Below are 19,978 nucleotides of genomic sequence, written 5' to 3'. Positions count from 1 at the left end.
ATATTAGAGGCTGACAGAATATATTTACTTTACATCTCTTGCCAGAATCGATAAAGTCATCAATGTCTTGCACTACATAAATTATCTATCCTCCCAGATAACTGCAATCTGCAGTCATAGTACTGAACTAATCTTGAAAAAATCAAGTACAGCAGACTCATCTCTCTATTATGGCCTTATCCATTGTCGTAAGTTTTTTAAATAATTTAAAAAAAATCATACTTTCTGAGGCGTGGGTCTTGTGCCGCTTGGTCGCGGGGACCGTGGGTTCGAATCCCACTCGTGCCATGGATGTTTTTCTGTGTTGTGCTGTCCTGTAAATAGGTAGAGGCCTTGCGACGGGCCGATCCCTCGTCCAAGGAGTCCTACCAAATGTCCATAGATAAAGCCAACTAAAAAGTTGGGGACCCGTAAAGGGTACCGGAAAATGTAGAAAAACATTGTTAAACCGGAAAAAAAATCATACTTAAAAAATGTGATCTTTTAAGGCATTTTAAAAACTCTCAGTAGGTGTTGGATGAAGTCCAAAATAAGGAAATTATGTTCGGCTGTGGAAGTTACACTATAGTAGATCAAATTATGTGAGAACATGATCATGAACAGTGGAAAAGTAAAAACTTGTAAGTAAGAGTTCAATTCCGATATTTACCAAAATACTGAGAAGAAACACGATTAATCTGTCAGGACAGTCGTTAACATTCGAGATTTAAACCACACGTAAATTATTGCTATATCAATTTGCTTGACAAGAGACATTGATTACATGATTCTTGTTTTTAAAAATGCTTATAATTTTCATATTTTATACCACAACTTCGCTGTATAATCCATAATACCCATTATTCACATAACTAACTCCGTGTCCTTGCCCCCATGTATCCGCAGTATGCATGTAGTCAGTCAGCCAATCAGATTACAGCCTCAAACACAAGCAGGTAGACAAGTTATACAACTACAGGTAGCCCTCGATTTGCGCCGATTCAGAATAACGCCGATTTTGAAACCAGCAAGTCAAAAAGTAAAAAAAAATACTATTATTTATAACGTTTTGCAATGTATCTCGTACTGATTCTTACAGTAAATCGTAATTCTTACATCGCTGATTTTTAATAAAAATTATAAATACAGTAATCTCTGCAATTACGTAAGTTTCGTTAACGCGAATTTCCTCCAATGAGATCGATGAATCGGTAAAAGCTGTTTGTGAAATGCAAACTTTTGCATATGCGAGTTTGTTCTTATGCAGTTTCATTCCTGGCGCTTTAAACTTTCAAAGGACTAATTTAATCTCTGCGGGGGTACCGGGTTTATTTTTACTACGCGATTTTCTATAGATCGGCGTCTTACGTGAATGCAACTATCGCATAACAGCAGAGATGACTGTACACATCAATCACATGAAAGAATCGCAGTCAATCGCGGGGACCAACGAATTGCCGATTGTAAGTGTATAAAATATATTTTTTAAATTCTCATTATTTTATTTACGTTATTTCAGAGCTTTAAATGTAATTCCATTATATTCCTCGTCAATGTTTTGGTGCTGGGAACGCGTGTCATTGACTTCCCATTGATTTACATTATAAAAGAATTTCAATTTACGCCGGTTCGTCCAGGAACGCATCCCCGGCGTAAATCGAGGGCTGCCTGTATTGTACTGGAGATTTATCAGCCTGAGGTAGGCTATACTTCATATTGTTTGTTTGTCATCAGTCTTTCGACTGGTTTGATGTGGTCCTCCATTTTCGCCTATCTTGCGCCACTCTCTTCATTTCCACATATTTTTCCAGCCCACATCCTCAATTCCAATCTTTGTCTCCCCCTTCAGCTGTTCCTTCCATTACCAAATTAACCAATCCTGGGTGCCTCGGAATGTGTCCCGCCATCCTCTCTCTTCTTCTCGTAAGATTCTTCCTTCGCCTATCCTGTCTAAGACCTGCTTATTTCGTACTTTATAAGTCCACTTAATTTTCAACATTTCAAATGCTTCGATCCTCTTTCTTTCTGGCTTTCCCACTGTCCATGTTTCGCTTTCCTATAGCGCTGTGCTCCAAACGTATAACTTCAGAAAAATCTTTCTTAATTCCAGGTCAATGTTTGACACTAGAAGACTTCGCTTTTTGAAGAAGTCTCTTTTCGCTTGTGCTAATCAGCTTTTAATGTCTTCCTTGCTTCGTCCATCTTTTGTGATTTTGCTTCCTAAATAACAGAATTGCTTTACTTCTATATTTCATATACGTTCCGGGAGTCCGCTTTACTCAAAGTCTTTGTCACTTGTAATTATCTGACAGATTGTTATCAGCAGTCTGTTTTAATATAGTTATAGGATAAATACCACATGGTAGGCTAATTCTCTAGTATTTAGTATGTTCCAGGATCTAATCGAACCGTCCCAATGAAGTGGTATTAAAATTAAAAATCAATTTTAAATGTGTTAGTGGGAGAAAATTTCTCCCAGAACAGTAAGATTTGAAGCTCTCACGGCGGTGTTTTTTTGGGGGGGTTTTAGTGCTGTGTAGTCTGGTGGAAATCTCCCTCCGCATCGCCCTGATGACGCAGGCAGCAAGGACCTCTGAAACGTTGGTTAACTTGTACCAGACTACACGGCGCTACAAACGAGGAGGCAGCCATCTTCGGACTAATGAATCGATCAAATGTGCATTAAACAAAGCTCAGTATGAGGATACGATAATTTATTTAATTAAGACAGTGAATTACAACTTTCGCAACGGAATAATGTAATTACTGGAAATATTTTAACACAGTGAAAACTGTAACATACGAGCGTTCTAGTGATTGGGATTTGAGCACGACAATGCAGTGCTCAAATTCTGTCCCTCAGTCTCGTCTGCTATGTTATCAGTACACATATAGAACATTGGAAACATTTTTAGTCATTATAAATGACTTTGATGTTCATAAAACCGGATAGTGTTCCTTCAGAGAAATGAGAAGCGGTCTGAAGTACACACTTCCCAACTAGGACTCTATATCCAACTTTTACTTCATTTTACAGCAATTATGTCGTCATTAATTCTGAATATGAAAGTACTTTTGTTATGTGGCACCATGTGTATATATTTTCGTCATATTTGTTTGTTAATTGCTATATCGTTAAAAAGTCTAGCGTCTTCATATGGAGTTCAATAACACTGACGCAGTACACAAAAGTTGATAGTTAATATTTATCAATTTTTTTGACTTAAATACGTCTATATTTTAGGGTCAGTATCATTCGGCAAAAAGTGAAACGAAAAAGTGTAACAATGGTTTATCAACAAATAAACAACAATGGTTACCTGGGAAACTTCATCTGTTTATCAACAAATCGACAATAATGGTTACCTAAGGAACGTCTATTTGCTCGGCATTTTTGTTACCTAGGAAACGTCATCTGTTTACTCGGCATTGTTGTTACCTATGAAATATTTCATTACATTACATTACCTTACATTACATTCATCTACCACAGAGCCATCTTAAGCGTAACTAATTCCAGTTAAATAAGCAAAGTCTTAATCAAACTTTACTCAATTGTAAAGCATGTATAAAGGATATACGAGGGTCGCTCATTAAATAATGCCCCACATTTTTTTTCTCAGCCAATAATGAAGATAGAAAAGTGTACTTTTACATGCTTGAGATTTGATGTTTCTCGCGTTCGTGTACGGAGTTTCAAATGATTCCAACCAATGGCGGAGCTGTAGTGAACTGTTAAAATGGCGTCTGTGAACGACTCTCGTTACAAGCAACGAGCTGTAATTGAATTCTTTTTTGCTGAAAAAGAAACTGTGGTGAACATTCATAAACGTTTGTGTGCTGTGTATGGAAGCTGTGCAGTCGATAGGAGCACCGTTGGTCGCTGGGCTAAGAGAGTTAAAGCTTCAGGAAGTGAAGAAACCGAGCTCCATGATCTGCCGCGCTCTGGGCGTCCTGCCACAGCCACCACTCCAGACATGTTGAACCGCGCGGATGCCATTATTCGTGAGGATCGGCGCGTCACAACTCGATAATTGGCCCAACAGCTTTCAGTCAGCAATGGAAGTGTAATTGCAATTATCCGGGCTCTTGCATATTCGAAGGTGTGCGCAAGATGGGTTCCACGAAGTCTCACAGCAGACCACAGGATTCAAAGGAAAACAATTTCTTCTGAATTGTTGGAAGCGTTTTGATGCTGAGGGATCATTACAGGTGACGAAACCTGCATACACCACTTTGAGCCGGAGACAAAAAGGCAGTCAATGGAGTGGCATCACCCTCAATCACCGAGAAAGAAGAAATTCAAGACAACTCCCTCCGCCGGAAAAGTCATGATGACTGTATTTTGGGACAGTGATGGGTTCATTCTTGTGGATGTAATGCCAAGAGGTGCGAGACGCGTACATCGGGACCCTGAAACCCTCAAGAAGCGTTTCCGACGAGCTCGGCCTCACAAGCATCCAGCAGAAATTTTGCTCCTGCACGACAATGCACGCCCTCACACAAGTCCGAGAACCCGGGAAGAAATCACCAAATTGGGTTGGACGGTGCTGCCCCATCCACCCTCCGACTTTCATCTCTTTGGGCCACTCAAAGATGCTATCCGCGGAACAAGATTTGAAGATGACGAGAGCGTGATTCAAGCAGTGAGGACATGGCTACGTGCACAGGACAAGAGCTGGTACCGGCAAGGCATGCACGCACTTGTTCCACGATGGCGTAAAGCCGTACAAGTTGATGGGGACTATGTGGAAAAATAGTATGTGTAAGGGAAACATTGATTTATATTGTCACTAAATTTGAGCCATCTTGAATAAATATATTCTGAGGAAAAAAATGTGGGGCATTACTTAATGAGCGACCCTCGTAATTAGAATAAAGCCAATATACAAACTTCCTTTCCGTATAAACGTATTTACGTCAAATTCTCCGGAACCGTGGTTCCACTGACAACTTTTTTTACACCAGATACGATCAGAAGAATAGATTATTCTGGAAAGGTCTGAGTTCTACAAGGAAGTTGTCGACATCAATCGTCTATATTCTGTTGCCTCCGTTTTAAGATTATGACGAAGCTATTCATCACGATGAAGAAGTAAGTCAGGACACTTATAACAGAAATAAGACCCTGGAAATAAAATGCTAGAACACGCCTTTCGCAATGTTAGTAATGACTTCATAATATCAGTAATTGGTCACGCTTAGAATCTGGCCAATTTTCAGGTTGGATTCTTTTCTTATATCGCTTACATGAAAGCAGTAAATTTTGAAAGAATTTCGATTACAGGTTTAAATGTACTTATTTTAAAATATTACATGATACATGGTATTTTAATATAGAATATCTGTATACAGTTTGACGCCACGTAAACTCTTAAATTTAAACGAATTCGTTAAGTAACGTGTTTAATCCAAATTGCTGAATTTAACTCCATTTTAATACATTTTTGAAGGACGTGACGTGAATGTTGTGTAGTCTAAGTTCCTCTGCTTTTATTTCTAGACCATTGGTTTTCCACCAGTGTGCCGCGAACTTTTGCGAAGTGCGCCTCGGTGTTTTGAATAAAAGAATGATTATATGAAATTAAATATACAAAATTTATCAATTTAATAATTGTTGATATTACATTGTAATTGAATATGTTTTAGTAATTAAACTTCGTCATCTTTCTGTTCTACGATAATTTTATATGTTTATGCAATGAATGACATTACTTAAAATAAGTATACTGTAATCATACATTTTAGTTCTCTATTTTAATTCTAGTGTGAGGTAAAGAAATCCCAGCTGTGTCATTTATTTAATGTTACATATTTGAATCTCTCAGATCATTTTTGTTCACCCCGCGTGCTGAGTAAGATATTAACTTAAGCCATACTTACTTACAAATTGCTTTGAATGTTACTCACCTTCGCTAATTATGACGGTTAAAATCAAAGTACCCAGCTCAAGAGCGTAGGCACTTTTAGTCTTGGTGATAATGTCACCGCACCAAGCAGCGATAATCACCTGAAGAAACAGCAGTACAAGATGCCAGACAACCCACGGGGTTACAAACTCGATTTGCTCCTGTAGACATATTACGCAAAATTACACCTACCGCCTACTGGTGTCTTACCGGTTTATAAGTAGGTCTAACATTACAAGAATAAAGCCCCACCGTTGTATCTCAAAGTCTATTTCCGTTGGAACAATGGTCCCATCCTACTGCATTTCAAGTTTACGACTTTTAACGAAAATAGTAATTTTGGAAATTTATTTCAGTTTTAACCTCGATACAATTTTAATTTTCTCTTAACCCCAAATTTGCATACTAAACAAAAGATTGGTTTGAATATGGTATAATCATACCGCAACATGTCGCTAAAATAAATAACATGAATTTTAAGATTATCAAGTATCAAGGTTTCTATTAGTATGTTTTGTATAAATATTTGAATAAATACAATAAACTAGTCACAGTCGCCTTCCCTAGTTAATTTTAAGTAAACAAATCACTTGTTTAAATAAAGCCACGAATTCCTTTCGTGAATGTATGAAGGTCAATTGTGAGTCATTTAAAAAGTCTTTCACTTATTTGGTTTACGTTACTGTTTGTCTGAGCAGAATTAACTCAGAATTGACCTTAAAACGAAGTGCCGATGTGCGCAGCCACACTGCCGTTCTAATACGCGGTGTAGAAACATCGGCTGACTCTTGAGTTCTCCGTTAGTTTTCTAACTTTCTTGTATTTCGTGTACTTCTATTTTAAGTGTTTCAAAGTTTTATAAAGAATTAGTATCTTCATCACGTAACAGACCCATAGTATCAGATATTTAGATTTTTCCAACATTTTTTTAAAGGGCAATGCTTTTAGGACAGCATTCAGCACGGCCCCAAGGTCGAGTCAATTCTCTGCTCTGACGGACACTCTTTGAATCATTTGCGGAGTTCTTGATATTCTGGGACGACCACTGCTGAATCCCTTTTTCACTGTTTCATTGTCACATGCGAAGCCTGTCACCCAATTGAACACAGTTGCACGTGCAGTCACTGGGATTCACCGTGCTCCCACACCCGCCCTATTCCCCCGACCTGGCACCAAGTTATATGCCCTCTTCTGTGAGATGAAGAATCCCCTGCGTGGTCACCGATTCCCCGATAGTGACGCCTTACATGATGCTGTCAGGGAGTGGGTACGAGACACCCCCAAGCAATGGTTTCGTGAGACAATACAGAAGTTGCCAGAGAGATGGCAACGGTGCGTCAACCTCCAGGGAGAATATGTGGAATGGGCCGAAGTGTAACCTGGGAGCCACCACCATCGAGGATCACATAATTCAGGTTAGTCTAAATTATTTGTATACGCCCCTCGTACTTCAAAATATTCAATTTTAATTGCATCAAAGTTTTCATTATCATGGATTCCGATCCAATATTAACATCATAACCAAATATCAAACTAAGGCATTCCATAAAAACATCCAAAATTTCCACTTCACTACTTATCCACATGAGAATTTCTCGACTCTTGCAACAAGCCACATCCATTTAGTTTTAAAACCTAATACAGAGAAAGCAAAATCACTTAAACTTTGCAATCCATACTCTGAACAAGTGAATAGGGTATCAGTGCACTGAATATTCTCGTGAAGCGGAAACATGGGGTTGTATTTCCTTGGGAATTTGGATGTATACGTAAATTGCCATTAGCATGTTATTTTTCGTTTTAGTGTTGAAAGTTCGCAAAGAGGGCGGCGCTATCGAAAGAGAGATGATTAGGTGAGATACCCAATGCGGTGCTAGAAGAACTTTATTTATTCTACTGTTCCAAGCAACTAGCAGCGTGTCACAATGGATTATTGAGAATATAAGTAATTTTCAGTGACATGTCGGTTCTGTCTGTGCAGTTTCTGACATAGAATCATTGTCAGATGTATTTTAAATGGAACCATTCACACGTTAGTGTTGGTGCAGTGTTTCCTGGCATCACTGGCAACAGTATTTGACTGAACTGATATGGTACAGGATGTATGACTAGGCTTCAGTGTAATGATTCCAGTGCATTTTCAGCATTCATATGGTGAACTCCATAAAATTCAAGATGAATGGTGAGAAACTGATAGAGTTTTGTTAAATCACATATTAAACTGTTTTTTGCATTCAAAATATACGGCTACTACATAAAGAGTCGAAATAGCATGCGACAATTACAGAAGGTTGTTAAAAAGAGTTACAAAAGACAGGATACTACTTACTTCAGTGCCTTGATCATCTGCGGGTCCCAACTTTTCGTTGGCTTGATCGGTAGGACTCCTTGGACGAGTGATCGGCCCGTCGCAAGGCCTCTACCTGTACACAGGACAGCACAACACAGAAAAACATCCATGGCTTGAGTGGGATTCGAACCCAGCGACCAAGCGGCGCAAGGCTCACGCGGTCACTGTGACGTTGCTTTTCTTCATATTAAAGAAATAATTTCTGTCTAATAAATTTTAAAGGAAAAAGTTTTATTCTACGTGATTTAGTTTGATATTTCAACACTCGATCCAATTTTGTTCAATCATTCTGCGTAGTTTTGTGAGAATAAATTAAAATCAAGTTTGTACAAGATGACGACCACAGCCGGTTTTGGGTTGTGGGTTCGCATCCCACTCGCGTTTTTCACTGCTGTCTTTTGTAAGTGGACGTCTTTCCCTTGTCAAAGGAGTCCCACCGAGTGACTTCAAGGATTCGCACTTGCTTGTGAATTGGAACACGTCAGAAGACGGACACCGGGGTAACTGGATAAGAGGAAAATCCATGAAAGATGGTTACTGTGCCTATTAAAAGCATTTTCTGTTTACTGTAAGTAGAGCAGACGCTGTAGAATTTCGAAGCACGACTTACCTTTGGCGCGAAGACGTTGAGAAAGAGACAGTCGTCCTCTCCCGACAGTAATCTCGCCAAGTCGCTCCTCTGAGTGCACACGGACCCTTCCGAAGTCGCATCACGAGTTCCTGAGGGGCCTGCAGCGAGCAAATTTCAAATTAAAACTGAATAAAAATTATTTGCCATCAGAGACATTGCTTCGAGTGGCAAAGAACAGAACTTTCAGCGATCGCTTCTTTAAATTGTTCATGCTGTTGGACATCTTCATTACCAGGAATGATAAATATCATAGAATTTAGTGATGTGTTTGCGTATGTGAATAATTGTGGCTGGTAAACAATTTCAAGTTGTTAGACTCGAAATAGAAAATTTTTACGCGTAAGAGAAGCTCCTGCAAATTTCGCGTTTATGCTTCTAACGTGCCTCGGGAATTAAATAATCTCATTCCTACAATCTATTCGATGTAGGACCGAGACCGGTTGTCCTGACTGAAGTATTTCGTGGTTTTCTTTACTTCTTTCAGGCACATTTTGTGATTTACAATTTATTTTGTATTACTCGTCCCATCATTCGACGTAATGCACTTTAAATTACAAATATCGTCGTTAAACAAGCCGTAAATACAACATTCGAAGTTAAAGACCATAATTTCCTGATGATCTGCTGGAGTTTTTGTACCGTAGAGGCTGAAGATACGACTTTTAAGATTTCCGCGTGTGTATTCGTCTTTTACATTTCATGAGACACCTATTTCCCAATTAATAACCTCTTTCGAATTCATGCATTTGTCATTACAAGAGTATGAGAAATAAGAGTGTACTTGTGCCATGTCCCTTGGGAAGTACCAACCTTTTCAATTGCCATGAAGACACAGACGATGGTTTCAGGTAGCAGATGTATTTTTCGTGGTATTTGTACGGTACACTTAAGCATTTTAATGAATAAGTACAAAATATTACCACAAAATACACAAAAGTAGGAACTTGAATTTAGTTAAGATAATTACAGAGTAATAAAAAATATGACAGCTGTAATCAAACGCGGAACTCAAAGCATGATCCGAGATAAAACCAAATACAGAATCAGCTTAACAGATCATAAGCCGGGCCTGAAAGAAGATTTTACGCCGTCTATCTGCCTGGTACCTGGGCAATACCGCACCAGAAAGTGTCATTAACACAGACGTGGTGAACATAACACATTATTTCTTCCTGCCCGAGCCCATTGTGTCACAAGACTGCAGATTCAGAAGAACAGATAAGGAGGATATGTGAATCCGTTACTACCTAAAGGTTTAGGTATGTGATTTTTGTCTAACGTTAACATGCACGTTACGCAGGCCTTAAACTCTGCCACGTTTTTGTCTGGAAACCAAAGCCTATTGCATACGTCGCAGGCGTAACCAAATGCGTTACCCTTAAAATTCTTTTCAATGTCTTCATCTGCCTGAATGTTATGCGATACATTTACTGTACGAGGGGTTTCATTTGATGTACAAGCTTCAGTTATTTTCTGTTCTAACCTACGTTCTCTATACTCACGCATGTATTCAGCAGTGGATTGTCCTCTTTCGATTTTTGTGAACCTCTTTGAAGTTATGCTGCCGTTCAGCATTTGATTTTGCCCGTTTAGGTACGTTTGTAGTACATATTTCATTGTCAGGATTTTCTAAACGCTTTATTTTTCTATATTGTCTTATGTATTCGGCACGCTTGCTTCTGGCCGACATCTTATCTATACGTGACGTCATCCGCCGACAGCTTATCTATGTGTTGCGTCATGTACTCAACACACTCACTCTAGAACCATTCTTTGTTACCAAATAAATGGCTAAAACTCCTAAACCATAGGAGCTAGCTGAAATCTGTTTGCAAATTTGAAAATCTCGTGTTTATTTACGTATTTCACTCGCAATATTTCAAGAGCTAACTCTTACGCTTTAGACGTGGCAAGCTGTTGAAGTTAAGGAACGAGGGTATAGTTATTACATGTTTTGGGTAATTATTTCAACAATTTATAGAATAAAGTAAACATCATGTAGAAAAATCCCTTTATTTACTCTTTAATTTACATATAGGTTTATATTCTCTATCTTACATAGGTCTCGAGTTATTGGCGTTTGAAGATGTTACACACCAGCGTTACCTCACGTCTTACAGTTTCCGTCGAGTGTACCCTGATTTTATATACGTTATTCAACTTTAACCACCTCCTCGTCTCAAGTCATTCTAAACAGGAAATACAACGGACTGATGTCTGCTGTACGTTTCCAAACATTATAACATCCCACACGACAGCCATCTTCATATAATTAGCCCCCATTCGACCCTATATTGTTCCAATATCTGATGAATGCGGAATATCTGATAAGTAATTCAAATGTGACGCCGAAATTGACGTCAGTGACGCACATTAATTATTTGTGCACGTGGAGTGAACCATACGAAGCCCCAATCTATAAGTACGTCGAAACCGGTGAGAAAAGAAAATGCACGTCTCTAGTTAATGAAAGAGTGGCGTTCGAAGCGATGATTCGCACTGCAGAATGAAGACACTACTGTGGCCGAATGCTCACGACCGGTGCAAGATATATTATCTTTCTTTTGTACTTTTGAATAGACCTGTCTTTATATTTTGCCCGAGACCTCTCCGTATTTATAATCATTTATTTAAATATAGAGTTGCGTCTGGCTTGTTTAATGTCGCAGCATTATTGATAAACACGGAGTATGAGGACCTGATACAAATACGGCACATCCGTGAAATAACTTCAAATTGATAAGTTACGAACATTCATGCTACGAAGTTTTCCGGTCCGTCTGTAACTTAATAAGCAAAATTCAAATGCAGATTTGGTATATTACAGAAGCAGCTAGAAAAGACAGCGTAACTGGTATGGGCCTTGTATTGAATTAAGAAGAACTTCCGAAACTTGTGAGCTAAGTAAAACCGACGCCTGAGACAAAACAGAGCCGAGGAGCGTGCGCACTGTGTATTTGTGATGCCAGATTTTGCTTATTATTAACCGTTCACTCTTGTCGCTTGCGAAGAATGAAGAGTCTATGACGGAACGGCTTGTCCAGTTTCCAACCTTTTTCGCAAATTCGTGACGCGAAATAACACGCCTAGATTCAGCCACATCCTTCTTCGCGTCTAGGAATAAAAGCTTAAATCGGGTGGCGCTAAGATCGGTAAGATTACTGACTTTCATATACCGACAGCATGATGCACATGGACAGTTAAATGACATCGCTTCGTTAGTCCAAAACGTTCGGTTTTCAAAGAGGGTAACAGATTGGCCATTGCATTTGAGTTTGGTGTCGGGAAAAATAAATAATAACACAGACACTATTAATCACAAGCCCGTTTCTTAAGAAGCGACACTGTATTAATACAGAACAAGAAGTTTCTGATTTAATTTGTGATTACCGGTAATATGATATCCACGTATATTTTAATTAAACTGTATCATTAATTAAAATGTTACTGGGTTCGAACCAGGGAAAAAACGTGGCTGCTCTATGCGACTTATTTCAGAAGTATGAGTCATAGGAAATGTACTTGGTTAATAAATCACATTTTAATTACTAGCTAGAAATGACGCTCGAACACAATGCAACGAAAATATCTTCAGTAATTGAAATGTAATGTTCAAGCAGAGGGACAGATGTTACTGCCTCACACGGTTATTTCGAGAACACACAAGAGACAAGAGTGCAGACACCATAAAGATCTACCGCTGTGTTAAACTGCATTTTTCCAGTCGCACAGTCAACGATTACCGGTAGGTTAGGTTAGGTTAGGTTATTCATTCGAAGTTTAATGAAATCGCTTCATTAATTTGAATATTGTTATAGTCGCATAAAGCGACAGATGTAACTGTTCTGTACGATCCTTGCTTCAGAAAACAAGCATAACAATGCAGAAATTATGAAACACGAGACGCAGTGCATTCGCTCGGATACGAAATAACATTTCACTCCGGTCGGAAGCGTTCCCTCCTGTCCTCTGCATTTGCTTCACGACCTCTCAGTGTTCGTTCGTATTTTATAGCCCTGGGCAGTGCCCTTTATGTCCATGCCCTATAGGGCGAGCTGTGTTTATTCTCTCACACATGTTTCATTATTTGAAACATAAAACACGGGTTCATGTCCACGGGATCTGGACCATGACGTCATCTACTTCAACACAGTTCTGAAAGCCGGGTTTGAGGCAGTGCTACTGAAGAATTTCTTCAAGAAACAATTTACTTGTTGCTGGAACTAATGATTTGGGTTGGTTTAAATTCACTGACAGGTGGCATCTAGATTAACTGTCGAATCTTGCGGGCATAAAACAGTACCAAGATGCCGTATTTAGGACTAACGTGTTGAATTTTTATTCAGGAACGTCTTATTCTACACCGGAGGAGAAGCAACAGATTCTTCCGAAATTGTTACCACTTTGATATGGCGCGAAGTCTGGAATAAAATGTATCGCCGTTGGAAATTGAAATTTGTTAAAAAGTAAGGGTAAGTTTACTTATTATTATTATTATTATTATTATTATTATTACAGGACAGGGTTAAGGAGACGCAACAGGAGGGCAGAGATAAGTGCCTATTCTTAACTTGAGGGTGATGGATGACTTGAGGGAGGAACTTCGATTTGACGTGTAATGGGAAGTTGGAAGCTGTGAAGAGAATCTATATTCCCTGTGGGAAATGAATTTTACACAGTATTTGGCTTTTAGAGCTCCTCCAGCCATGGTTAATGCTCCTACTACGCATTTCGAAGGTAGATTCAAACGACTTTTTCGGGGGTTTTTTCTCGGTCCGTCCAAGCAAACTCCGGGCAATTAATTTTAAACTCAACCAACTGAAACCTCGGTTATTCGCACATCCGCGCTGACATTCCTCTTCAAGTCATATTCTGCTCCTATCCACGCTTGCTCTATCTTAGGTAAAAATTCGTTTTAGTAATACTTTATTTTCGTATCACCACAATTTATGTCCTCCCGACCACACGAAATACGACGATCACTTTTTCCCTCTTTAAGAAAGTTGATTTGCTCACACAAACATCCATGACGTCTCATATCCTTAGTTCGCGTTAAGGCGAGCAATTCGATGCGATGTCTTCAAGTCGATTTCCTCCATAATAAGATAAATACGCCTGACCGACTGCGTACAGAAGTGTCCCTTCTTTATTTCAAAGCAAAATACAGCTTTCTAGAAACAGCTGCAGTAGGAACAAAAGAAAAACACGCAGAATAAAGTCAATCCCGAGGGAAAAAATCATCTCACGAATGTTCTTTCATCTACACGCTACAAATTTCGCGATGTTTATTTTCTACGACAGGTTTCTGCTTCTCCGCGAGTGATTTCTGTAAACTAATACACATTTATCTCTGTCTGCTTACACAAATATTGGATCTTTCACTTACTAAAAATCGTGAGACAGTCGATTCCCTTCTGCCCAGGTTCAAATCGGATTACTCTTTGGAGCAGAAACATCTAAATGACTCACGACAAACAGTTTATGTCATCATCCAAGGAAACTAAAACCTCCTTCTACTTCTCTCCTTTCAGAGCCTCTGCACTTCGCCTTCGCATGTGGTGATGAAGCGAGAACTCTGAAACCCCTTACTTCTGCAGCACAGTGACTGGCCACGGACTGGACGGCCGGCGTTCGATCCCCGACCGGGGCAGAGGACGTTTCCTCTATCCCCTGCGTCCAGACCGGCTGTGGGGCCTACCCAGCCTCGCGTCCAATGGCGGCCGGGGTGTGACGCTCACCACTCACCCCCATCTAGTGCCGAGGTCAAGAAAGAGTAGAAGCTATACCGTCTCTCCCCCTAAGCGCCTACATGGCGTGTAGCGGGACAGCTTTCCTTTTACTTTTTTATATTGTTCCTTTGTGTGTAGGAATCGCACTGAAGTTTAAATTTCGGTAAACCGAATTAGAGGAGGGAAATTGGATATTACGAAAAATAAATTGTAACTTTTGAAACAGGCTGTTGGGAAGATGATAGTCTCTTAGCTAGTCAAGAAATGTCCCGACCGTTATGGAACCCAAAGTAAGAGCACGCTGCCGGACTTCGAACTAATTCAAAACAATGCAGCCCATCTCGACCTAGGTCTTCCAAATGATCTCTTTCCGTCAGCTCTCCAATAAAAATTTTACATCCATTTCTCATCTCCCTCATGCCTGCTGTATGTCCTTAACGCATCATTCCCATTCATTTTATCACACAAACAATATTTGATTACGAGTACAATTTATGAAGCTCCTCTTATGTTACTCATCATGTTTACTGATGTTACATCAAGTGGCCACAATGAAACGTTTCAGCGCTATAACCGAATTGCGATGTTTTAATTTCACTGTTTTTGTGTTTCCTTTGTTTGACACGCGGACTGACGATGGGCACTGCAGCTCACTGGGTCTGACAAGAAACCAGTCGATTCAGACTCTAAAACATTTGGCAAATTGAAAACTTTGAAGAAAAAAAAAATGAGATAAAAATATGTTCTTCCCTTATTAATAATAATAATAATACGTATTTGTCCGTGGTAGGGTTCTAAATTCGGCGTAAAGTTAATTTAACAAACAACTTCTTACCATTTTCAGTCTGACATATTTGTACTTTTTAGTTTATAGAATTTTTTGTTTTATTTTCTGGAATGTATGAGGATATCATTTTATGATGACTTCAGCCAATATTATAATTAATTAGCCCTTTCATCAGTAGTAATTGTTAATTTGCCGTAAGTTGGTTAAAGAGGCCGTTACTTGATTTCAGTCACTTAATGACTCCGTCAGCTTGAAACTTTGATCAAGGCGTTAACTAAGTTATCCAAATGCTGTAAACCTACGACCAACCCCATCAATCCAGCTACAAGCGAAATAAGAATTGTGAAAATTTATGAACTTACATAACGTGAAATTGTTGTTTCTTGCCGGTGGGCCCTCCTGCTTGCACTGCAGTTCCCGGCCACAGCTTTGAACTGTGCGTCGAGGGGGAACAGCTAGCTACTTGACAATCGCAGCGTCCCGACGCTGAATGCGATGCTACGAGTCGAGACTAGGCAAAGGCGCAACATTTGAAGCCAACGCGCATGTGCAGAGCCAGACAATGTACGAAGAACGAAATAACAATGAGGTGTTAGAATCGCTTGACATTATTACCAGCCTTCATGAACGTCATTTGTTAGGAACGTATCTGAAATGCTTCGACCTTCGTCAGCTGGTGTGAAAGTACAGTACACGAACATGGCTAAAATCAGAAACCCGTTTTTCGTTGGAGAAGTTTCGGATTTCAAGCTGGAAATAAAATCAGCCAATGGAAACATTCTAATCCAGCTCATACCAATCCCGTCTCTTCACTATCTGTTTCCCTAAGGCCCGTTTCACAGATACACGGCGACCGTCCAAACGGCTCCGTTTACACGGTCAAAGATCAAAGATTATACGAGAACTTTCACACTCACCGGTGCCGTCTATACGGCAACCGTCCACCGTGAAGTCGCCGTGTCTTCCCACTACAAAACCCGGCGCCGTGACCGTCCTAACGGTGCACCACTTGGTAGTCAAAATGGCTTCCTTCACACGTGACGTGTGTAATGCCCGGTTCCGTAACTTAAGTACAAACCTTGTGAAGTAATAAGCAGTAAATGTGAATTTATATCAAGCAATATGACAACTGTACATATTGACACTGATTACCTAATTACTTTAATTGAAGTGAGGCCAGTACTTTGGGACAAAACAAGTGTTTTGTACAGAGATAGGAAGGAAACGAAAAATGCTTGGAGGCAAGTTTTCCTGGAACTGAAAAGTGATTTTGAGGAGCTGGAAGACAGAGTAAAAAATATCTTTGGTAAGTTTTATTCTTTATTTTATTGTTGTTTGAATTGAAATGTAATGACAAGTTTTATTACACAATAGTTGCTATTTGTTAACAATTTCTTCTCATTATGTTGACCATTGTTAAAACTAAGAAATATTACAACCATTATTCTCTGCAGATTGTTAATTGTTTTTCAATAATAATACAGAACTTAATTGGTAAATGTACATGAATTTAATAGGTATAAGTGGTATTTTGGCTTTGTCCATCATATGGTAAATTACAACGCATCATTGATAGAATCTTTCTGACTTCAATTAAGATTTATATGCTCTTCTTTATAATAGCATCTGGTCGTATGAAAACAATCTTTGTTTCATTACCATAAAAAATAGAGTTGTCTATATCTTCTCTACTATAAAAATTTCTGATTAGTCGTCGTCGTCGTCGTCAAAAAAAATGACGTCATTAACAATATCACCTTATATTTGTTTATGCACGGCATTGTTGTGGAACAGCAATGCCGTGTACACCACAACAATGCCGAGTAAACAAATAAGCCAGTCGCATTATCACTGCTCCAGAAGCAGCACATCGCCTCCGAACAGCGACATAAAACTATTTAAGAAATGAAGAAAAGTGAAAGAAGACGTTGCCAAAACCAACAAGGTAATCTGATACTAAAAATAATATTCATCCAAGTCATACTGATCATTCAAGGGTTAAAAAACTTGAATGAGACACTAAATTAACCCCCCGAAGGGGGTTAGTTTAATGTCTTACTCAAGATTTTAAAACGCAACCAACCCCCCGAAGGGGGAGTTATTCAAGTGTTTTAATCCCCCCAATTCGGGGGTGGGGGTTAGTTTAGTTTCTTACTCAAGGGTTAAAACACTTGAATGAGACACTAAACTAACCCTTCCGAAGGGGGATTGGTCAAGTGTTTAAACCTCCCCATTCGGGGGGTTAGTTTAGTTTCTTACTCAGGAGTTAAAACACTTGAATGAGACACTAAACTAACTCCCCGAAGGAGAGTTAGTTTAGCGTGTTACTTAAGATTTCAAAACGCAACCAACCCCCCAGAAAGGGGGTTGGTCAATAGTTTTAACCCTCAATTCGGGGAGGTTAGTTTAGTTTCTTACACAAGGTTGGTTGCGTTTTACAAACTTGACAACCCCCCCCCCCCCCCCCCAGGATTTCCGATAGGAGCGCCCTGCTCTAGTCTTACTATAAAAATTTGTGATTCCTCGTTGTCGTCAACCAATTTGTCGTCAAAAAATGACGTCATCAACAATGTCAACAGATATTTGTTTACACGGCATTGTTGTGGAACACAACAATGCCGAGTAAACAAATAACGCTTCACAACAAAGAAATTAAAAAATATCAAGGCAGTCGCATTATCACTGTTCCAGAAGGAGCACTTCGCATTTTTGAATATTGACTGACATCTGGCCTAAAACATCTGAAAAGTGAAAGAAGACGTTATCAAGTATTTGAAGTACCAACTCCAACAACTTCAACAAGGTAAACTGATACGCATTCGATATATTAGGATTACGAAAACTATTATGAAAACTGACTTTATGATCGATTCTAAGACGAACATTTGCAGGGATGGGGCTGGACGTAAAAAGTTGACTGAACCAGAATTGTTGACCTCTGAACAGCGACGTAAAGAACTAAAACATCAGACATATTTAAGAAATAAAGAAAAGCGAAGGAACACTTATCAATGTAAGTGTTCCTTCGCTTTTCTTTATACCAACTCCAACAACTCCAACAAGTTAAACTGATACTCATTCGATATATTACGATTAAGAAAGTATTATGAAAACTGACTTTATGACCGATTTTAAGACGAAGATTTGCAAGGGTGGGGGCTGGACGTAAAACGTCGACTGACCAAGAACAGATGGCCTCTGAACAGCGACTTAAGGAACTACAACATCAGACATATTTAACAAATAAAGAAAAGCGAAAGAAGACTTACATTGATAAACGAGACCATGTTAACGACACATGTAGAAAAACAGACGAAGATTTGCAAGGGTGGGATTGAACGTAAAAAGTTGACTAACCAAGAACTGTTGGGCTCTGATCAGCGACGTAAAGAACTACAACATCAGACATATTTAACAAATAAAGAAAAGCGAAGTGAGATTTACATTGATAAACGAGACATTCGGGGGTGAGGGTTAGTTTAGTTTCTTACTCAAGGGTTAAAAAAACTTGAATGAGACACTAAATTAACCCCCCGAAGGGGGTTAGTTTAGTGTCTTACTCAAGAATTTAAAACGTAACAAACCCCCCTCCCTCGAGGGGGGTTTGTCAAGTATTTTAACCACCACTAGACCAGAGCGCTCCTTTCGGAGCTCCTCGGGCGGGTTGGTCAAGTTTGTAAAATGCAACCAACCTTGTGTAAGAAACTAAATTAACCCCCCGAATGGAGGGTTAAAACACTTGACCAACTCCCCCCCTTCGGGGGGGGGGTTCGTTTCGTTTTAAAAAATTAAGTAACACATTAAACTAACCCCCCTTCGGGGGGGTAGTTTAGTGTCTCATTCAAGTGTTTTAGCCCTTGAGTAAGAAACTAAACTACCCCCCCAATGAGGGTTAAAAAACTTGACAAACCCCCCTTCGTGGGGGCTTGGTCAAGTGTTTAAAACGCAATCGGCATTGTTGTGGAACACAACAATGCCGAGTAAACAAATATCTGTTGACATCGTTGATGACGTCATTTCTTGAAGACAACGAGGAATCACAAATTTTTATAGTAGATTCGGGGGGGTTGTTTAGTTTCTTACTCAAGGGTTAAAACACTTGAATGAGACACTAAACTAACCCTTCCGAAGGGAAGGTTAGTTTAGTGTCATACTCAAGATTTTGAAACGCAACCAACCCCAACAAAGGGGGGTTGGTCAAGTGTTTAAACCCCCCCCATTCGGGGGGTTAGTTTAGTTTCTTACTCAGGGATTAAAACACTTGAATGAGACTAAATTAACCTCCAGAATCATCGAAGGAGATGAGCTTCACTACGACGAGATCACCAACTACCATGACAGTCGCATGATCACTGCTCCTGAAGCAGCACAGGCGCAGTCATGCAATCATACGTCTACCTGTGCATTTGGCGAACGAACAAACAGTCGAATTTGGAGAAGAAGCAACATACGAAGACATTCGGAAAGCAATTGCCGGTTCAACAATGCTCCTTGAATATTTCGAATTGAACAAACGGGACCCAAACGCACGAAAGTATTATTATTTCGAAATTCCAAAGCACTATACGTGGAGAGCAGAAATGAAAGGTACCA

The 19,978-nt window shown here is 39.5% G+C and overlaps 2 long non-coding RNA genes across 6 annotated transcripts in view; one reads left to right on the top strand and one right to left on the bottom strand.

Moving 5' to 3' along the window:
- Nucleotides 1-19,978, top strand: part of LOC110839770 (uncharacterized) — a 129,069-nt gene that overhangs the window by 87,099 nt on the left and 21,992 nt on the right. Inside the window, exons 6-7 of one of the 5 annotated variants that reach the window (XR_015535324.1) lie at nt 14,401-14,631; nt 15,800-15,886. The exons of 2 other annotated variants lie outside the window; for them this stretch is intronic. This is a non-coding gene — a long non-coding RNA (uncharacterized LOC110839770). Of the gene's footprint in view, nt 1-13,215; nt 13,336-14,400; nt 14,822-15,799; nt 15,887-19,978 lie in introns of those variants that run through there. 2 more of the 5 variants (XR_015535325.1, XR_015535323.1) reach the window with 2 other exon arrangements.
- LOC147873768 (uncharacterized) lies at nt 8,609-15,832 on the bottom strand. Its single transcript, XR_015535333.1, has 3 exons — nt 15,748-15,832; nt 8,849-8,967; nt 8,609-8,742 (listed from the first exon to the last, which is right to left on the bottom strand). It is a non-coding gene; the product is annotated as an uncharacterized LOC147873768 (long non-coding RNA).

The sequence above is a fragment of the Zootermopsis nevadensis genome, unplaced genomic scaffold (assembly GCF_977971745.1).
Source record: "Zootermopsis nevadensis isolate Lab colony 2312 unplaced genomic scaffold, Znev_1.0 Znev_ptg000016l, whole genome shotgun sequence".
Taxonomy (NCBI): domain Eukaryota; kingdom Metazoa; phylum Arthropoda; class Insecta; order Blattodea; family Termopsidae; genus Zootermopsis; species Zootermopsis nevadensis.
The sequence above is the reverse complement of the archived record's forward strand: the minus strand, read 5'-3'. Positions and strand labels throughout refer to the sequence as shown.